The sequence below is a fragment of the Artemia sp. Qi Xiang Cuo genome, chromosome 14, assembly GCF_049724085.1.
Source record: "Artemia sp. Qi Xiang Cuo chromosome 14, ASM4972408v1, whole genome shotgun sequence".
NCBI lineage: Eukaryota > Metazoa > Arthropoda > Branchiopoda > Anostraca > Artemiidae > Artemia > Artemia sp. Qi Xiang Cuo.
Window position 1 is genome coordinate 26,753,449 of NC_142807.1, and position 17,594 is coordinate 26,771,042.

Below are 17,594 nucleotides of genomic sequence, written 5' to 3' on the forward strand. Positions count from 1 at the left end.
CGCCTTATGCAATTCTTTAGGATAGCCCGCTACTGAGTTTGAAACTCGGAAAAAAGACAAGCATGTTACATAAAAAGGTTAAAAGGATCAATTCCTACGAAATTACGCGCGCATAAGATATTACATTCAAATCTGCTGGAAAAAACTAGAGAATATTTTAGGCGCGAAATCATTGTGTAAATGAACTTAAAGAATATGTCGTATGTGCGAAGTTTATTAAAATTATTAACAAGCTATATTTTCCCTATAATATTTCTACAAACACTGAGAAAAATTTAGAGAGCACAATAATAATGATTAAGTGACTGAAGCCTATAGTTTATTAACTAAAAAAACAAGTTTTTTTTAACTGAAAGTAAGGAGGGACATTAAAACTTAAAACGAACAGAAATTATTCCGTATATCAATGGGGCTGTCCCCTCCTCAACGCCACGCTCTTTACGCTAAAGTTTTTTATTGTTTTAAAAAATAAAGTTGTGAGACAGAGTCAAACTTTAGCGAAAAGAGCGAGGCGTTGAGGAGGGGACAACCCCTTTCATATACGGAATAATTTCTGTTCGTTTTAAGTTTTAATGTCGCTCCTTACTTTGAGTTAACAAAAATTGTTTTTTTAGTTAATTTCTGAACGTTTTTTGATTTAACGTGTTTTCGATTTTGGCTCACCGTCCATGAATAATCAAACGTAGTATCCGATTCAATTTTCCTTTTTTTGTCTAAATTACTTTTATAACATTTTTTTCTGACGAAACTTGCGAATCTACTTACTCAACGAATTTCTACATTCGTATGTTTTATTACACAATATTAGGGAGTTCACTCCCAAGTCAATACCTCCCTCTTTACGCTAAAGTTCGAATTTTGTTCGAATCACAAACCCCTGAATCACAAAGGCTGGTTAATTAGAATAGATAGGTCTTTTGAAAGTACTAAGAAACGTTAGCGTAAAGATCGAGGTATTGACTAGGGGGTGAACCCTCTCATATACATAATAATTTTTGTTCGTTTTAAGTTTTAACGTTGCTCCTTATTTTCAGTTGAAAAAAACTTTTCAACTGAAAATAACTGAAGTTTTTTTATTTATTTTTTGATCGTTTAAAATAATGCTGGGAAATCTGGCGCCCCTTCATGGAAATGTTCCTTTCCCCAAGGAAATATCCTCCCCCTTAACCCCTACTCCGACCCCCACCCCCCACTAGAAAAAATTCCTCCTGAAAATACCTGTATACTTCCCAATAACCAATGCTAGATGTAAATTAAATAAAAAAAAACAAGTTTTTTTAACTGAAAGTAAGGAACGACGATAAAACTTAAAGGGGCTGTCCCCTCCTCAACGCCTCGCTCTTTACGCTAAAGTTTTTTATTGTTTTAAAAAATAAAGTTGTGAGACAGAGTCAAACATTAACGTAAAGAGCGAGGCGTTTCGGAGGGGACAGCCCCTTTCATATACGGAATAATTTCTGTTCGTTTGAATCTTTATTGCCGCTCCTTACTTTAAGTTTAAAAAACTTGTTTTTTTAATTTAATTTTTGAAATTTTTTGAATAAATGAAGCTTTTGATATTGGCTCACCGTACATGAATAATTAAAACAAAATTTTCATATTAATTTACTTTTATTTAGTTAAATGGCTTTCTCGAAACTTGTTTGATTATATTTACGAACGTTTTTATTATTAATAAATATACGTAACTTACGAATTAACTTACGTAACGAACTTCTATATTCATATATTTTTAATTTGTTTATTAGGGGGTTCGCCCCTAGTCAATACCTTGCTCTTTAAGCGAAAGTTCGAATTTTGTTCCAATTCTTTAAAAATGACCGCTTAATCACAAAGGCCGTTAATTAGAATAAATAGCTCTTATGAAAGTACTAAGAAATCTTTGGCTTAAAGAGCAGGGTATTGACTACGGGGTGAACCCAATCATATAAGTAATATTTTCTGTTCGTTTGAAGTTTCGATGTTGCTGCTATTGCAGTTGAAATACTTGTTTTTTTATATTAAATTTCTGATCTTTTTTTAAATAATGCTGGGAAGTCCGGCATCCCCTTCATAGCAATGTCCCTTCCCCCATGAAAACTTCCTTCATGGAAAGATCCTCCCACATAACCCCCGACCCACCCCCCCCACTACCAGGAAAAATCTCACCTGAAAACGTCTGTATACTTCCAAATAACCAATACTATATGTTAACATTGGGTAAAGTTCATAACTTTCAGCCCTCCCCCAGGAATTTCGGGGGATTAAGTCATCCTAAAAGACATACTTATTATATTTTAGAACATGCTGAACAAAATGGCTATCTCAAAATTTTTATCAGGTGGCTTTGGGAAAAAAATTAGCGTGGGAGGGGGCCTAGTTGCCCTCCATTTTTTTGGTCACTTAAAAAGGGCACTAGAACTTTTAATTTTTATTCCAATGAGCCCTCCCACGATATTCTAGGACAACTGGTACTATACGATCACCCCTGGGGAAAAAAAACAAAAAAACAAACACGCATCCGTGATCTCTCTTATGGCAAAAAAATGCAAATTTCCACATTTTTGTTGCTAGGAGCTTGAAGCCTCTACAGCAGGCTTCTATGATACGCTGAATATGATGGTGTTATTTTCATTAAGGTTCTATAACTTTTAGGGGGTCTTTCCTCCTTTTTTTGAAAATCAGCCAAATTTTCTCAGGCGCCTAACTTTTGATGGGTACAATTAAACTTAATGAAATTGAAATCTTATATATTTGAAATCAGTATTAAAATCTGATTCTTTTTATGTATCTATTTGTATCAAAATACCATTTTCTAGAGTTTCGGTTACCATTGAGCCGGGTCGCTCCTTACTTACAGTTCGTTACCACGAACTGTTTGACAACGGGCGAAGTTTATAACTTGCAGCCCTTCCCCCGAGAACTGTGGGGGATTAAGTCATCCTTAAAGACATATTAATTAGATTTTCGACTATGCTGAACAAAATGGCTGTCTCAAAATTTTGATTGGTGTTACTTCGGGAAATAAATGAGCGCGGGGGGGGCCAAGTTGCCCTCCAATTTTTTTGGTCACTTAAAAAGGGCACTAGAACCTTTAATTTCCGTTTAATTGGGCCCTCTCATGGTATTACAGGACCATTGAGTCGATACGATCACCCCTGGGGGAAATACAAAAAACAACAAAGAAATAAACACGCATCCATGATCTTTCTTCTGACAAAAAATAAAAAAGTCCACATTTTTGCAGATAGGAGCTTGAAACTTGTTCAGTAGGGTGCTCTAGTACACTAAATGTGAGGGTGTGATTTTCATTAAATTTCTCTAACTTTTAGGGGTTGTTTCTCCCTTTCTTTTGATGGGTAAGACTAAACTTGATGAAACTTATATATTTAAAATCAGCATAAAAATCTGATTCTTCTGATGTATCTATTGGTATCAAAATTCCGTTTTTGAGAGTCTCGGTTCCTATTGAGCCGGGTCACTCCTTACTTACAGTTGGTTACCAAGAACTGTTTGATCGTTCTATATGGTTTCATACAAGTGACTAAAAAACAAAAACACCAAAATGCAAGAGAGTATATATCGTACACGATATTAATCACCTCTGGGCACAGGAAGGCGTGGTTGGACATGTTTGGTAACATTTTTTTCGTATGTATAAGAGTAAAGTAACGTAAGCGAAGGGGTGGACGTTCTCATCCCGCTCCCCAAAAGAAAAAAAAACTGTTTTCAAGTGAGATGCTTGAAAAAATTCAGCATTGCAACTACATTCTAAACTCTGGAAGATGATATATCCTTGCCCAATACGTAAAATATACTCCTGGTCTTCCTAATTTTGGCCTTTCTTTAATAAAATCCAAAAACAAAAAGTTGGTTTTAAATTATTTGAGTTAACTATATAACATGGTTTAGTCAATTGGCTGTTTTGGATTATTGGTTGGCCATGAAGGAGACCAATTGAATAATCAGCTTATTCTGAGCATTTGTATTCTTTTATGCCCGTGACTTTGGTTTAGAGACATCCCAAGGAGGGGACAAAGAGCAGCTTCCCCTCTGTGGATGTCCTTAGTGAAATATTTCTTGTCTTCATTTGAGGGTTATGCTTACAAGCCGATGTCACGTTAACCGTTTAATCGCAAATTTCAGGCAATTTTGGACTTGGTTTTGTAAAAAACAAAAAAACAAAACAAAAAAAACATAAAAATAAAACAGACAAAACTAGCCTCATTCAAAACAAAACCTCACCATTAATCTGCTATGCTAAATGCACTATTTATTTATAATGCAATACAAGAAGTATTAAATAATATAAAGCAATAATAATAAGTATTATACGTGTATTGATTAAAAAAAAAACTTCCCGAAAAATGAGTTTTTCAAAGAAAAGTACAGGCCATTTTAAACTTAAGCTCAGCAGATACAAATACCTGTTAAAATTCAAACTCAAAATGATAAGAAATTACTATTAAGGACCAAATGAAATCCAAAACGAACAGTATTTAATTAAACAATCATAGCAAAAAACATGAAAAAAGTAATAACATAAATGCATGAATAGATCTTAAGGCGAGTAGTGCTTAGATTAAATTAGGAAATCAAGCTTAAAAATAAAAAAAATATATTGTTATTGAAGTATATACAAAACTTAAACTGAATATAAATTAAATAGAGAATCAATGTAAACAAACATATAATCGATATCAAAGTAAATGAATAAATAAATCTTAAAACGAGTGAAACTTAAATTGAATATGCAAATCAAGCTTGAAACGAACAAAAATCACTACAAACTAGAATTTGGGTATCGCTTCCTTCTCTCACTGTAAAAGTCTAAAACCCATTGCGTCATTATTGTTAGCATGCGCCTATTGTATGTAACCGTAATAGCATGAATACATATGCCTGTATTGTATAAACGAATTTTGTGCTGCAACTTTTTCGCTACGTCTTTTTTATGTAGTACATTTTTGGTACTTGGCATAATTTTCATGGAGCTAGTCCATTTGTCTACTCTTGAAATATGAACAGGGGCGTAGCTACAGTATTTTTAATGGGGGGGGGGGCGGGGGCGCTATTGAAGTAGGTGCTATTCAAGCGGTGGCGAAGAAAAGTAACTATTTAACTGAGACACTACTTGATGAAGTTAAAAATATTACGCAATACATTATCAACAATAAACAAACTTTAAAAAATCATAAATATAAGTGCTGGTGTTTGGCTTTTACTAAAATTGTCAGCAATGAGCTGCTGCAGACGACAGTAATATAGCGTGAACAAGCTTTCGGGGGGGGGGGGGGCGTAAAGGTGAATGTCGTATACACTCGGCTTTTTCAGCAAGATTCACCACTAATGCTGCAGTACATATCTCCCTCCACTTCCCCCAGCCCCACTTCTAGCACAGAATGCTCAGTTTCATAATTGAACCAAGCTCTATTCTAGTAGCCCCGGATATCTCGCTATTCATTTGCTCGTAATTTTGAATGGATTTTGACTGTAAAATTTAATTTGCTGTACTAAACTTTTAACATACGTTATTTATTGAAATATCATTTATGATTTTTGTTAAATTGATTTGCTTGTGGGTTCGCCAATTTATACTAATAAATAGCATTGATATCAGCGGGCCAAATAAAGCCAAAACAAAAAATTATAGGCAGCGCAATAGCTCTGTCTAAGTAAAGATACAGGATAAGTCAAAGTATTATCGCAGATTGTGTAATATTGTATTGTGACATATTCCCCATATTTAAATAATGGATTTATTAAAAATTTGAAAGTATTCGAAAAATAAAGATAGAATTGTTAACTTACCCCTTGGGCATTGTTTGACAAAGAATATCCGGGATATCTTAACAAATCTTGGCATTATTGCGACAGAAACTTCAATTAATAAAAATTTGTCAGGGATACCAATTGGAAAGGAAAATTGATTCCTAGAGTTTAAAAATTACCTTCCCCTTTGTATCTTTATTTAAAAAAACGAATTCTACAAGAATTACATAAAAAAATTTCTTGTGTAAATGAGGGTATGGGGGTATACATTTCCGGAGGGGGTTGCACTGAATGTTGTTTTTTATGTTTATAATTCCCTTCGCAAGCAAAACTAGGTCTCCTATTGCTAAATTATGAAACTGATCAGAGGAAACGCTATAGCGTTGCCTATAATAAAGGCCATACGGCTCAAATGTTTATTAATATTATTTTTTTTCCTAGAGGCACCTCATATGGAAGGGGTCGTCGTAAAAACTTCAAAGAGGGCTCATCGATTAGAAATCGAGAGTTCTAGTGCCCTTTTTAAGGGTCAAAAGTGTTTGGAAGGCAACGAACAGCCCTTCCACGCCCAGCATTTCCCCAAACACATCCGATCAAAATTTTGAGATAGCCATTTTGTTCTACGTAGTTGATTTCCATAAAAATTATATTTTTGAGGAGGACACTCCCCCCACAGCCCCCAGGGCAAGGGTTGTAAGTTATGCCCTAGAGGCATATAAGCTTTTTATAGAAAGCTTTGTCATAGAAACTTTGAAAAGGGGTCATTCGATTGGAAATTCAAAGGGCTAGTGCCCTTTTTAAGGCAACTAACACCCCTTCCACGCCCACCATTTCCCCAAACACATCCAATCAAAATTTTGAGATAGCCAGTTTGTTAAACACAGTTGAAATTTCTGGAAATTATATCTTTGAGCATGACACTCCCCCCCTCCCCAAGGTCTTCAGGGCCGGGGTTATAAGTTATGCCCTGGGGGCATATAATATTCTTATGGAAGGAGTGCTCGTATAAACTTCAGAGAGGGCTCATTTGATTTGAACTTGAAAGCTCTAGTTCACTTTTTAAGCGTAAAAAGATATCGGGGGGTAACCAACCCCCCCCCCCTCCAACGCCATTTTTCCCAACTGCATCCGATAAAAATTTTGAGATAGCTATTTTGTTAAAAATAGTTCAAAGATCATAAAACAAAACTCCCGTGCCGACACTAACCCCAAGGGCCTGGGGCTAGGTATTTTAAGTTAAGCGCTGGGGACATATATAGTTATTATAGAGGCGATGCTCGTATAAACTTCAAAGAGGGCTTATTTGATTGGAAATTTTTAAGTTCTAGTTCACTTTTTAAGAGTCAAAAGAGATTGGAGGGAACCTAGCCCCCCCCCTCCTTTACGCCCTTTTTTCTCTAACCCATCCGATAAGAACTTTGAGATAGCCATTTTTTAAAGAAATAGTTCAAAGACCATATAAAGAAAACTCCAGGGTCGGACCTATCCCCCCAGGGCCCGGAGGCTGGCGTTGTAAAGTTATGCCCTGGGGGAGTATATGGTTCTTATGGAAGGGATGCTCGGAAGAACTTCAGAGAGGGCTGATTTGATAAGAAATTGAAAGTTCTAGTTCAGTTTTTGAGAGTCAAAAGACATTGGAGGGAAACTTGACCCCCAACGTCCCTTTTTCCTCGAATGCATCCGATAAAAATTTTAGATAGCCATTAAGTTAAAAATTGTTCAAAAGTCAAATAACAAAACTCAGGTGTCGACACAACCCCCCAGGGACCGGGGGCAGGCGTTGTAAGTTATGCCCTAGGGCATATATGGTTCTTATGAAAGGGATACTCGTATAAACTTCAGAGAGGGATAATTTGATTGGAAATTGAAAGTTCGAGTTTACTTTTTAATAGTTAAAAGAGATCTGAAGGCAACTAGCCCCCCCCCCCCACACACCCTTTTTCGCCAAGCCTATCCGATAAAATTTTTAAAATAGGCATTTCATTAAAAATAATTCAAAGGTCAGATAAGAAAAACTCTGTGTCGACGCAACCCCCAGGGCGCAGAGGCAGACTTTGTGCTCTGGGGGCACAACGTAATGCTCTGGGGGCATATATAGTTTTTATGGAAGAGACGCTCGTATAAACTTCGGAGAGGGTTCATTTGATTGGAAATTAAAATTTCTCGTTTACTTTTTAAGAGTCAAAAGAGATCGGAGGGCAACTAGCCCCCCCCCCCCACCCCTCCAAGCCCTAAATGCATCAGATAAAAATTTTGACATAGAGATTCTGTTAAAAATAGTTTAAAGTTCAGATGACAAAACCCAGGTGTTGACACAGCCCCCTAGGGCCCGAGGGTAGGCGTTGCAATTTATGCCCTGGGGATATATATGGTTGTTATGGAAGGGATGCTCGTATAAACTTCATAGAGGGCTCGTTCGATTGGAAATTGAAAGTTGTAATTCACTTTTTAAGAGTAAGTGGTCGTCGTATAAACTTTAAAGGGGGCTCAATTCAAAGGGGGCAAACTTTTTTTACTTTTATATTGTTACTTTGATACCAGTTTTGATACTTTTATGAACATTTTTTTTTTTTTTAAAGTTTGATTTTGAAATAAAGAATTTTTTAAAACTTGAAACTTTATGTAATCAAAAACGAACAAAAATTAATTAAAAAAAACTTTCCGAAGGCCATTTTAAACTTAAGCTCAGCAGATAAGAATACATGTTAAAATTCAAACTCAAAACGACAAGAAATCATTGGCACCGCAATCGCGCTGCCTAAGTAAAGAAAGATGTTGGCACAATGTATTATTTTTTTTTCCATACCAGGGCACTTCGTATCGAAGAAGTTGTCGTAGAAAATTCGAAAAGCGCTCATTCAATTGGAAATTGGAGTGGCTTGTGCCCTTTTTAATTGTCGAAAGTGATTGGAAGACAACTAACACCCCTTCCACGCCCACCATTTACCGAAACACACCCAATCAAAATTTTGTGATAGCCATTTTGTTCAGCGTAGTTGATTTCCAGATAGAAATTATGTTTTTGAGGACGAAACTCCCCCACATCCCTCAGGGCAAGTGTTGTAAGTTATGTCCTGGGGGGATATAAGGTTTTTATAGAAGGTGTTGTCGTAGAAACTTCAAAAAAGGCTCATTCGATTGAAAATTCAAAGGGATAGTGCCCTTTTTAATAGTCGAAAGTGATTGGAGGGCAACTTACCCCCTCTTACGCCCACTTTTTCCCCAAACACATCCAATCAAAATTTTGAGATAGCCATTTTATTCAACGTAGTCTTAAGCTCTGAAAATTAAATCTTTGAGGATTACAACCCCCCCACAGCCTTCAGGGCAAGGGTTGTAAGTTATGCCCTGGGGGCATATAAGGATTTATAGAACGCGTTGTCGTAGAAACTTCAAAAAGGGCTTATTCAATTGGAAATTAAAATGGCTAGTACTCTTTTTAATAGTTGAAAGTGATTGGAAGGCAACTAACACCCCTTCCACGCCCACCATTTCCCCAAGCATAGCCAATAAAATTTTTGTAATAACGAATTTGTTCCATGAAGTTCAAAGTTCTGGAAACTATACCTTTGAGCAGGACACTCCCCCCCACAGCCTTCAGGGCATGGGTTATAAGTTTTGCTCTGGGGACATGTGAGATTCTTATTAGAAGTTTTGCCGTAGAAATTCGAAAAAGGGCTCATTCTATTGGAAATTCAAAGGCCTAGTGTCCTTTTTAATAGTCGAAAGTGCTTGGAGGGTAACTAATCCCCCTCTCACGCCCACCTTTTCCCCAAACACATTCAATAAACGTTATTAGACACTCATTTTGTTCAACGAAGTCAAAAATTTGGGAAATTGGATCTGTGATGATGACAGCCCTTCCCCTCCACAGCCCTCAGGTAAAGGGTTTTAAGTTATACCCTGGGGGCACATAAATTTTATATTGAAAGCGTTGTCGTAGAAACTTCAAAAGGGCTCATTCAATTGGAAATTGAAAGGGCTAGTGCCTGTTTTAATAGTTGAAAGTGATTGGATAGCGATTAACGCCCCCCTCACGCCCACCATTTTCCCAAACACATCCAATCAAAATTTTGAGATATCCATTTTGTTCAACGTAGTTAAAAGTTCTGGAAATTAGGTCTTTTAGGATAATAACCCCCTCAGAGACCTCAGTCAAAGGGTTGTAAGTTATGGCCTGGGGGCATAAAAGGTTTATATAAAAATTTGTTGTAGAAGTTTCAAAACGGCTCATTTGATTGGAAATTGAAATTGCCCTTTTTCATAGGCAGCGCAATCGCGATGCCTAAGTAAAGAACGATTTTGGCACAATGTATTATTTTTTTTTTCATACCAGGGTACTCCGTATCGAAGGAGTTGTCGTAGAAACTTAGAAAGGGCTCATTCGATTGGAAATTGGAATGGCTAGTGCCCTTTTTAATAGTTAACAGAGATTGGAAGGCAGCTAACACCCCTCCCACGCCCAGCATTTTCCCCAAACACATCCAATCATAATTTTGAGATAGCCATTTTGCTCAGTGTTGGGGTTCCAAACCTGTTTCTTTCCTTTCAGATAAATGACCTGTTTTCCTTTTCTTAATTACATTTGCTTATAGTATAATTTCAAAAGACAGGTTAAATTCCCGTTACTAAGCGATAGTGGTTTTGCAATAGGTAAGCTTTGAACCAAGTTTTATTTTTTTACTTCCTGGAATTGGGATTGAATGGGGATGTAGCTGATTGGCTGTGCCAAGCGGAGGTCCACCCCTATGAATAGTTTCCGTAACACAGGCAGGGTAGGAATAGATCTACGAGGTACCGTCATTATTATATTGACAGGGAGGTTTGTTACCTCCAAGGAGAGAGCTAAGAGATTTTCTAGCCGTAACCCAAGGCGGGTACATTTGGCCTTAGAAAGTTGCCATTTGACCACTCGATCGCGTTATCATACCCTGGGACAGGGTATACTGTAAATAGGGTAGTACCAAACCCGATATTTACGGAACCGTTGGGGTAAGAGCGGGAATCCCACTAACATTTGGGCCGACAAAGGGTTCTCCCCTTTGAGTAAGTGGCATAGCAACCTTTTTGCGCCATTTTTGCATCAATATGTGACGACACCCGTGCATACACCTCCAATAAGTGGTGGCAGCAAGAAACGGAGCTATTAACAGCACTGATAGTAAAAAGAATTCCCTAAGAAAAACACCATCAGATAGAACCATATATCACTCAACAGGTGAAATAGACATTTCTGAGACGGGTGAAGAGGAAATCTTCAAAACAAAATCAGTAATAGAGCGATTCCCGGTATAAACCAGGGAAGAAGAAAAAAGTCTAAGGAAACTTAAGATAGAATTATTCCCAGATAGAGAAATCCAGACAAAAGAAGCAGTGGCAATAATACATGAAGAAAACTCACTATATGAAAGGACGAATAAAACAAAACCAACTCACCCTTCAGATGAAGTACAAAATGTAGGGGAGTTGAGGATAAAAGGAAATATAATTATAGAACGAATAGAATCAGAAAACGAATTAAGAGGATATAAAAATAGAGAGTATCATAGTAGGCCAAGTAGCACCAGTAGTAGAAGTTCAATTTCCAGCAGGGGCTCTCGAAAGAGTACTCGAATAGATACAACACAACAAATATTAAATTTCATGATAGAAAGAGAGGTAGCCAAAGAAAAAAAGGAGGAGGAAGATACAAAAGAAAGAGAGAAAGATAGGATAGCCAGAGAACAAAAGGAGGAGGCAGACAGAGAGGAAAGAAAATACATAATGGAAATTATTGCGGGGAGAAATTCCCAAGAGCCTCAGAAATCGTCTACAATATAGGTAATGCAGGCAATAAACCTTCAACCAATGAAAGAAAATGAAGATGTGCATTTATACAATTTTGAAAAAACCGGCGGAATTAAGCAGATTGCCGAGAGAAAATTGGGTGACAAGAATACAGCCCCTCCTTAACTACAAAGCACAAATTGCATATAAAGCATTACCAATGCACTACTCAAAAGATTTTGAAAGACTAAAACAAGCCATTTTTGAAAAGTTTCAACTCTTCCCCGAACATTTTCAAAGAAGGTTTAGAAGCGAAAGAAAACGAGACAACGACACATATAAAGAATTCTGGTACAAATTGCAAGATATGTGTTTTAAGTGGCTAGAGTTACAAAATTATAGAATGTTAGAAAGCCCTGAAGAAATAAAAGATAAGATAACGGAAATAATAGATAAAACAGTAATGGAACAATTTTTAGAAAACACCCACAGAGAATTTAAAATATATTTGAAAGAAAAGAACCCCAAAACCAGTAAAGAAATTGCGGAAATGACAAATAGGTGGACCGATATAAAAGATGAATTTGAGGAGACAAACATATTTCAATGTAGAGAGTATAACAAAATAGGCTCTATAACACAGAGCAAGTAGAATTAACTTGGCATAATTGTGGAATCTCGGGGCATTTTGCAAGTAACTGCCCCAGTAAGCATGACAAAAAACCACATAACACGACAGCATTGGCCAAGGTCCATAATAAGGAAAAAAAATATGAACTTGCAGAGTCGCATAAAATATCAGAAAAGTTTTACGGGGAATTAGTCGAAATGGCAATTGATTCTAGCAGTGACCAAACCTATGCGCGAACTGGCTTAATAAAGAGAACGGAGATAGACCATAAAAATAAGATTACAACTTTATATTATTATGGAGACAAGCACCCATGCCCGTCTGCTTGGGTAAGAATAGAAATTGCAAAGAAGGACGGTACGGTCCAGAGAAAGACGATAAAAGTAGGCTTAGTACCTCTTCTAGTAGAGTATGCTTTTATAGGAGGAGACTTTGAAGATATTGGAAATCTCCCGTCGTTAAAAGTGGCTTCTTCAAAAGTGGAAAAATTACAAAATTACACTAAAACGGAAAAATATGCTACTTCGTTGACAAGGCGGGGAGGTGGACCGGCCCATAAAACAAATTGGGAGGTTACGCCACCCTGTCGGAAAAATGAAATACTTGATTATACTATACTGAATTATGAAATACTGAAATACTAGTATTATACGTGTATTGATTAAAAAAAAACTTCCCGAAAAATGAGTTTTTCAAAGAAAATTAAAGGTCATTTTAAACTTAAGCTCAGCAGATACAAATACCTGTTAAAATTCAAACTCAAAACGACCAAAATAAATGAAACCCAAGACGAACCGAAATTAGATAAACAATCATAGCAAAAAACATAAAACAAGTGATAACATAAATGAATAAACAGATCTTAAAGCGAGTAATGCTTAGATTGAATATAAAAATCAAGGTTAAAACGAAAAAAATATTTTGCTATTGAAGTATAAATGAAACTCAAAACGAACAGAAATTAAACAAACAATCAATGAAAACAAACATACAATAGATATTAATGTAAATGAATAAATAAATCTTAAAACGAGTGAAACTTAAATTGAATATGCAAATCAAGCTTGAAACGAACAAAAATCACTACAAACAAGAATTTGGGTATCGTCTCCTTCTCTCACTGTAAAAGTCTAAAACCCATTGCGTCATTATTGTTAGCATGCGCCTATTGTATGTAACCGTAATAGCATGAATACATATGCCTGTATTGTATAAACGAATTTTGTGCTGCAACTTTTTCGCTACGTCTTTTTTATGTAGTACATTTTTGGTACTTGGCATAATTTTCCTGGAGCTAGTCCATTTGTCTACTCTTTAAATATGAACAGGGGCGTAGCTACAGTATTTTTAAGGGGGGGAGGGGGAGGGGGCGCTATTGAAGTAGGTGCTATTCAAGCGGTGGCAAAGAAAAGTAACTATCTAACTAAGACACTGCTTGATGAAGTTAAAAATATTACGCAATACATTATCAACAATAAACAAACTTTAAAAAATCATAAATATAAGTGCTGGTGCTTGGCTTTTACTAAAATTGTCAGCAATGAGCTGCTGCAGACGACAGTAATATAGCGTGAACAAGCTTTCGGGGGGGGGGGGGGGTGTGTAAAGGTGAATGTCGTATACACTCGGCTTTTTTCAGCAAGATTCACCACAAATGCTGCAGTACATATCTCCCTCCACTTCCCCCAGCACCACTACTAGCACAGAATGCTCAGTCTCATAATTGAACCAAGCTCTATTCTAGTAACCCCGGGTATCTCACTATTCATTTGCTCGTAATTTTGAATGGATTTTGACTGTAAAATTTAATTTGCTGTACTAAAATTTTAATATACGTTATTTATTGAAATATTATTTATGATTTTTTTTAAATTGATTTGCTTTTGGGTTCGTTGATTTATATTAATAAATAGCATTGATATCAGCGGGCCAAATAAAGTCGAAACAAAAATCACAGGCAGCGCAATAGCGCTGTCTAAGTAAACATACAGGATAAGTCAAAGTATTACCGCAGATTGTGTAACATTGTATTGTGACATATTCCCCATATTTAAATAATGGATTAATTAAAAATTTAAAAGTATTCGAAAAATAAAGATAGAATTATTAACTTACCCCTTGGGCATTGTTTGACAAAGAATATCCGGCATACCTTAACAAATCTTGGCATCATTGCGACAGAAACTTAAATTAATCAAAATTTATCAGGGATACCAATTGGAAAGGAATATTGATTCCTAGAGTTTAAAAATTACCTTCCCCTTTGTATCTTTATTTAAAAAAACGAATTCTACAAGAGTTACATAAAACTTTTTCTTGTGTAAATGAGGGTATGGGGGGTATACATTTCCGGAGGGGGTTGCACTGAATGTTGTTTTTTATGTTTATAATTTCCTTCGCAAGCAAAACTAGGTCTCCTAGTGCTGCATGATGAAACTGATCAGAGGAAACGCTATAACGTTGCCTATAATAAAGGCCATACGGCTCAAATGTTTATTATTATTATTTTTTTTCCTAGAGGCACTTCATATGGAAGGGGTCGTCGTAAAAACTTCAAAGGGGGCTCATCGATTGGAAATCGAGAGTTCTAGTGCCCTTTTTAAGGGTCAAAAGTGTTTGGAAGGCAACGAATAGCCCTTCCACGCCCAGCATTTCCCCAAAAACATCCAATCAAAATTTTGAGATAGCCATTTTGTTCTACGTAGTTGAGTGGATAGCGACTAACGCCCCTCTCACGCCCACCATTTTCCCAAACACATCCAATCAAAATTTTGAGATAGCCATTTTGTTCTACGTAGTTGATTTCCATAAAAATTTTGTGCTGCAACTTTTTCGCTACGTCTTTTTTATGTAGTACATTTTTGGTACTTGGCATAATTTTCATGGAGCTAGTCCATTTGTCTACTCTTGAAATATGAACAGGGGCGTAGCTAAAGTTTTTTTAATGGGGGGAGGGGGCGGGGGCGCTAGTGAAGTAGGTGCTATTCAAGCGGTGGCAAAGAAAAGTAACTATCTAACTAAGACACTGCTTGATGAAGTTAAAAATATTACGCAATACATTATCAACAATAAACAAACTTTAAAAAATCATAAATATAAGTGCTGGTGCTTGGCTTTTACTAAAATTGTCAGCAATGAGCTCCTGCAGACGACAGTAATATAGCGTGAACAAGCTTTCGGGGGTGTGTGTGTGTAAAGGTGAATGTCGTATACACGCGGATTTTTGCACCAAGATTCACCACAAATGCTGCAGTACATATCTCCCTCCACTTCCCCCAGCACCACTACTAGCACAGAATGCTCAGTCTCATAATTGAACCAAGCTCTATTCTAGTAACCCCGGGTATCTCACTATTCATTTGCTCGTAATTTTGAATGGATTTTGACTGTAAAATTTAATTTGTTGTACTAAAATTTTAATATACGTTATTTATTGAAATATCATTTATGATTTTTGTTAAATTGATTTGCTTTTGGGTTCGTTGATTTATATTAATAAATAGCATTGATATCAGCGGGCCAAATAAAGTCGAAACAAAAATCACAGGCAGCGCAATAGCGCTGTCTAAGTAAACATACAGGATAAGTCAAAGTATTACCGCAGATTGTGTAACATTGTATTGTGACATATTCCCCATATTTAAATAATGGATTAATTAAAAATTTTAAAGTATTCGAAAAATAAAGATAGAATTATTAACTTACCCCTTGGGCATTGTTTGACAAAGAATATCCGGCATACCTTAACAAATCTTGGCATCATTGCGACAGAAACTTAAATTAATCAAAATTTATCAGAGATACCAATTGGAAAGGAATATTGATTCCTAGAGTTTAAAAATTACCTTCCCCTTTGAATCTTTATTTAAAAAAACGAATTCTACAAGAATTACATAAAACTTTTTCTTGTGTAAATGAGGGTATGGGGGGTATACATTTCCGGAGGGGGTTGCACTGAATGTTGTTTTTTATGTTTATAATTTCCTTCGCAAGCAAAACTAGGTCTCCTAGTGCTGCATGATGAAACTGATCAGAGGAAACGCTATAACGTTGCCTATAATAAAGGCCATACGGCTCAAATGTTTATTATTATTATTTTTTTTCCTAGAGGCACTTTATATGGAAGGGGTCGTCGTAAAAACTTCAAAGGAGACACATTCGATTGGAAATCGAGAGTTCTAGTGCCCTTTTTAAGGGTCAAAAGTGATTGGAATGCAACGAATACCCCTTCCACGCCCAACATTTCCCCAAAAACATCCAATCAAAATTTTGAAATAGCCATTTTGTTCTACGCAGTTGAGTGGATAGCGACTAACGCCCCTCTCACGCCCACCATTTTCCCAAACACATCCAATCAAAATTTTGAGATAGCCATTTTGTTCTACGTAGTTGATTTCCATAAAAATTATGTTTTTGAGGAGGACACTCCCCCCACAGCCCCCAGGGCAAGGGTTGTAAGTTATACCCTAGGGGCATATAAGCTTTTTAAAGGAAGCTTTGTCATAGAAACTTCAAAAAGGGGGCATTCGATTTGAACTTCAAAGGGCTAGTGCCCTTTTTAATAGTCGAAAGTGATTGGAGGGCAACTAACCCCCAACCCCTCACGCCCACCTTTTCCCCAAACACATCCAATCAAAATTTTGAGATAGCCATTTTGTTCAACATGGTTAAAAACTCTGGAAATTAGGTCTTTGATGATGACAACTCCCCACAGCCCTCAGGGCAAGGGTTGTAAGTTATGGCCTGGGGACATATAAGGTCTTTATAGAAAGTTTTATCGTAGAGACTTCAAAATGGGCTCATTTGATTGGTAGTTTAAATGGCTAGTGCGTTTTTTAATAGTCGAAAGTGATTGGAAGGCAGCTAACACCCCTTCCATGCCCACCATTTCCCCAAACACATCCAATCAAAATTTTGAGATAGCCATTTTGTTAAACATAGTTGAAAGTTCTTGAAATCATATCTTTGAGCATGACACCCCCCCCCCCCCCCAAGGTCTTCAGGGCAAGGGTTATAAGTTATGCCCTGGGGGCATATAATGTTCTTATGGAAGGAGTGTTCGTATAAACTTCAGAGAGGGCTCATTTGATTTGAACTTGAAAGCTCTAGTTCACTTTTTAAGCACCAAAAGATATCGGAGGGTAACCAGCCCCCCCCCCCTCCAACGCCATTTTTCCCAACTGCATCCGATAAAAATTTTGAGATAGATATTTTGTTAAAAACAGTTCAAAGATCATATAACAAAAACTCCAGTGTCGACACAACCCCCCAGGGCCCGGGGGCAGGCGTTGTAAGTTATGCGCTGGGGGCATATATGGTTCTTATGGAAGGGATGCTCGTATAAACTTCAAAGAGGGCTTATTTGATTGGAAATTTTAAAGTTCTAGTTCACTTTTTAAGAGTCAAAAGAGATTGGAGGGCACCTAGCCCCCCCTCCTCCACGCCC